Source organism: Triticum dicoccoides, chromosome 4B (assembly GCF_002162155.2).
Source record: "Triticum dicoccoides isolate Atlit2015 ecotype Zavitan chromosome 4B, WEW_v2.0, whole genome shotgun sequence".
Lineage (NCBI taxonomy): Eukaryota > Viridiplantae > Streptophyta > Magnoliopsida > Poales > Poaceae > Triticum > Triticum dicoccoides.
The window spans coordinates 212,693,690-212,698,168 of record NC_041387.1 but is presented as its reverse complement, the minus strand read 5'-3'; the positions used below and the strand labels follow the sequence as shown (position 1 = coordinate 212,698,168).

The 4,479-nt window shown below is 44.1% G+C and overlaps 1 long non-coding RNA gene across 1 annotated transcript; it reads right to left on the bottom strand.

Annotated features, from left to right (window-relative positions):
* Positions 1-286: 286 nt before the first annotated feature.
* On the bottom strand, positions 287-4,473 carry LOC119295807. Its single transcript, XR_005144320.1, has 6 exons — positions 3,960-4,473; positions 3,834-3,874; positions 1,397-1,472; positions 1,253-1,295; positions 1,094-1,139; positions 287-590 (listed from the first exon to the last, which is right to left on the bottom strand). It is a non-coding gene; the product is annotated as an uncharacterized LOC119295807 (long non-coding RNA).
* Positions 4,474-4,479: the final 6 nt, after the last annotated feature.

Genomic DNA, 4,479 nt, shown 5'->3' with positions numbered 1-4,479 from the left:
CGACGTGGCAAGCTGACGTGGCAAAATTGTAACCAATTGGGAAGGTCACTGACAAGATTCAGCCCGGTCCAGTTCAACCATCTTTGTTGGCCGAGCCCATTTATTATATTTTTTCAAGCAATTTGTGTCAACTACATGGGCCGAGCCCAAGAATTCAGCCTTTTTTATTTTATAGGACGATTCATTTATTTTTTGGGCCTCAACCTTTTTGTAGTCCATTTCAATTTTGGGCCTCCATAACAAAGTTGTTCCAGCGACAGTGAAACAGAGGGAATTCAAACAAGCATTTATCTTAAACATCCACGGGTGACAATTTTATTTCTTTCAACACAAAAGGATTCCTTAAACAGCCACAGGTACAACAGTAGGTACATTCAACAAAGGGCAATCCGAGCACAGGAAGTACATAGGATTGTAGCTACCATTTCTACGAGCAGCAGCAGCAGCCGCTAGAAAAACAAGGAGCTACTACCAAGGATCTAAACTAACAGCAACCATCCATCATCAATCGGTGATGCTAGCAATGAGCGACAGCGGAGACATTTCAGATCCCCCCCTCCCCTTGCTGCTGCTTGGCGTGTCGCGTCCCCCTACACACAAAAAATTCAGATGTTCAGAACAGATCAACATGTTGAGCAGTCAGGGAATCATGGAGCAAATGTTAGTGTGGTGCAAGGCGATAGATTACATGATAAATATTACAGAAGAAGAATAGTTGAACAAATCATGTGAAATGGCATGGTGGATTTGGAAACTAACATTCGAGCAGCAGTTTGAATCAATGAGCACAGACTATACAGATTCTAACAAGGCTACAAGGCTACAGACCTTTGAACACAAGACACCATAAATTTGAACAACCAGAATAGGAAGTAGATCAACAATTGCATAGCAACTAAATTCTAAATATCATTGACCAACTGGGTCGAATAATACCCAAATGACGCAATGCAGCTACACAGAAACATGGAAGAAACCAGCACACAGTCTGCCAAAATTTCATCGCATCACCAAGCAAACACTTAGATCAGGCGGAAGAGCCAACACCGAATAGAGCGGTAACAGAGAGGGGATGGCGGAGCGGGTAACTTACAACATCACTCAAGATACTTCCACTTCTCACCACCGACCTTGCAAACCTGCGATTTGAACACAAATCAGGACACGGGATTTGCAAGGAAAACTATCACAGCACGAGTTCGAATAAGAACAAGGAGATAGGGGTGGGAGCAAAGGGAACCAAGATGCTTACCATGGAGACCTGCTTGATGTTGGAGACGTTCCTGAAGTTGTCCCTGTGAAAACAGAACCAAAATGGGCCCCGGTCAGGACGCGTCACCACGCCACAGAAACAACGTGAATCGAACCACAACAACAAATCAAATCCGAGGCTCACATGAGGACTAAGACGGCGCTCAGGGGGGCGCTTGGGCTTGTTGGAGTCTTTCTTGGCCTTGCTCTTCTTCACAAGTCTGCATCGCCACAGAAACATTAGCAGCAAAGCGGATCAGAACCCAACGCAAAACAACATCAGGAAAACCCAAGCAGAACCACCACGGGAAATGAGTCCATCACCTAAAACCAAGCAGATGATAACACTGAGTAAGAAAGACTGATGAGAGGTGCTGGTTTACCTAAAACCATTTCCTTGATAACTCACTTCCATCTAAGGAACAACATCTCATGTGATGAAAACTTTAACAAAACAAATGACTCTTAACACAATATCACACCTAGTCATAGGTGAGAACTAGGAACATGCCATTTATCTTCCAAATTTAGAAGATCATCACTGCAATCATCCATTGCTAGAAACCTAGATAGAAAGTAATAAACTTATACCCCTGATACAGACCAGGAATCAGCACAAATAATCAGTACATTCTAACATGTTAAGTGACTACCCTTCCAATCATAATCGTACCATGGCATAAAAGAACAAAAATCAGTTATCTTAAAACGCGCCCATAGAGACACAAGCAGAGGGACCCAGGTAATTAAGCTGGTTGGTGCTCAATCACAGGCATGTACAGTTAGTGCCTGCAAAGCAACCACACACAATGCCTCCAAAATGAGATGTACTATTAATTACTAGGCGATGTAGATTGCAGATCAAAAAGGAAATACAGTACATCCTTTTTGAAGAAACATATTTATAGTGGTAAGAATCAGGGTTTTTTCGCTCATGTGTAAATATTGAACAACAAAACAAATTCAGTTTTTGTTTATCAACCAGTTTTCAGAGAGCCTTTGGCTAACCAGTTCTCATGGTATTCTGCCTACCTACTAAACAGTAGAGGAGGAGAAACATGTATAGCAGTGAAGAGACTAGCCATCAACAATCCCCTGGTTGAGGCCTCTAGTTTTAGAGTTTGAACAAGAAATGATACAAGCAAGAATTTACATCAGGAACTTGGCAGTGGAAACTCTTGAGCAATAGATTTACATCAGGAATTGAAACCCTCCAGCTCTGAACAATCAGTGAAACCCAGAAAAATAGTTGCATGCAGCACAGAAAATATTCACAACTGAACATGAATTGAAACAACCACAACTTAGCACTGTAAACTCTTAATCAGTAGATATACATCAGGAATCGAAACTATTCGACTTTGAACAGCAACAAAGGAGAAGAAATTAACTTAATCAGTGAAGCCCACAAAATACTCAGCTCTAGTATGTACATATGCAGGTACTGGCCCAATTAAGATGCGGAAAGGGGGATTTTACCCAAACGAAGTTCATGGCCAGGATCAACAATACTAATAACCTATAGTTACCATGGTACGTCAGCAAGAAAATAGGGAATCTGCTGATATTTTTCTTTCCGTGAAGAAAATCCTTACAATCAGCAAATACAAGTGACCATGAGAAAGTGAGACTAGTTTAAAGCAAAGGCAACACCAAAATAGTACCAAACTATTTATGTAATCCACTTAATGTCAAAACTGTAGCTTAAAGGTTCAAAATCCAGCCATCAGAAAATTAATGAACGGTATGATGCACTAAAGAAAAGAAGAACAGAACTTCTGAAAATTCAAGCAATCAATATTTGGGCATTTTTAACCGATCTATAGCTATTTTTTAACCGAGCAGTATGATGAGATGCTCCTCAAGAGTGCAAACATTGCTTTCTAGGGGAAGTGCTTAAGTTTCAGTGGCTTTTATTTATTTTGAGGAAATTCAGTTTCAGTGGCTTCAGTTTCTTTTACTTCTACCGTTGACTAATGACTAAGTCTTCGGCATATCAATTGGCATGCTATCTTATTGAGCGGGCTCAGGATGCATTTCGGTTTCATAGCAAAAGTGCAGGAGGTAGAAGAAGTTTTGGGCTGCTCAAACTTCCGCGGCTTTTATCCTCTTTCTTCTCTTATATTTATTCAGATTATAGAAAAGGAAATGGGGCTTGCGGTCGCGACTATGCGTTATCCGGCCTCATCCACTACAGGTTGTTAAGCCTGCCAACTAAACCTTCTAAGTTCTAACTAACTAATCCGCCAACTGATGAAACTGATGAAAACGACACCTGAAACTGAACCTACAGAACGAAAGTTTCTGGAGCCGTAAGGTTTATTTCCAACATTGATAAGTGGCTTCTTTTGTTTCAAAAGGTTCACAGGTTTAAACTTCTGGTTGAATGATACAGAAGTACCACATGCCCACCCAGGTAGCATAGCTAGCCAACTGAAGGTCTTAGCTGAAAATATTCAACAATTCGTACAAAAAGAAAATCAAAGCTAAGCCCGCTTATTGCATACTAGTATTGTCAACAACTGTATAAATCTGTAACTATAAAATTTCGTCGCCTCATGGCATCAAGAGATGGTGGTGACCTTGGCGGGCATCCGAACTCGTCAGATTGGGCAGCTTCTTCCTGGCCCCCAAACATGCAAAGCATGTACGCATCAGATGCGGCAAAGAAAAAGCTAGAAGAAGAGGAGAATAGGAGGGAATCATACCCTTGTCAAGGTTCCCGGGAGGGGTCAGCCACGGGAGCACGAGCGCCCCGACGTCACTCGAGGCCGAGCTGATCTTGGTCCCGAGCGCCTTGGCAGCGGCCTTGTCCTGGGCGGCCTCCTCGACCTCGGCGCCATTGACCTCCATCACGGCATCGTCATCCTCGTCTCCGTCGGTGTCGCTCCCGGGCCTACAAGCATAACCACTTGGCATCGTCGTCGGCGTCAGCGTCAGCGTCGGGTTATTCTACTTGAACGCGGCAGCGCAACGAGAAAGAGGAGAAGGAAAACGCGCGGCATCCTCGATCTCCTCCCTGTTGGGCGGCTCCGCCTCGATGGGAACCCATGGGCCGACGAGGACATGGCTGAGATTATCGCGGCAGAGGCGACGAGGGCACGCGGGGGCGAGGGGTTCTGGCTCTGTGGACGCGGTAGGTGGAGGGAGTGGAGTGGGGCGGAGAAGAGAGGGGGGGAGTGAGGTCGGCGGCGAGGTGTGGTGACGGGAGGAAGGGGCCGGTGGACG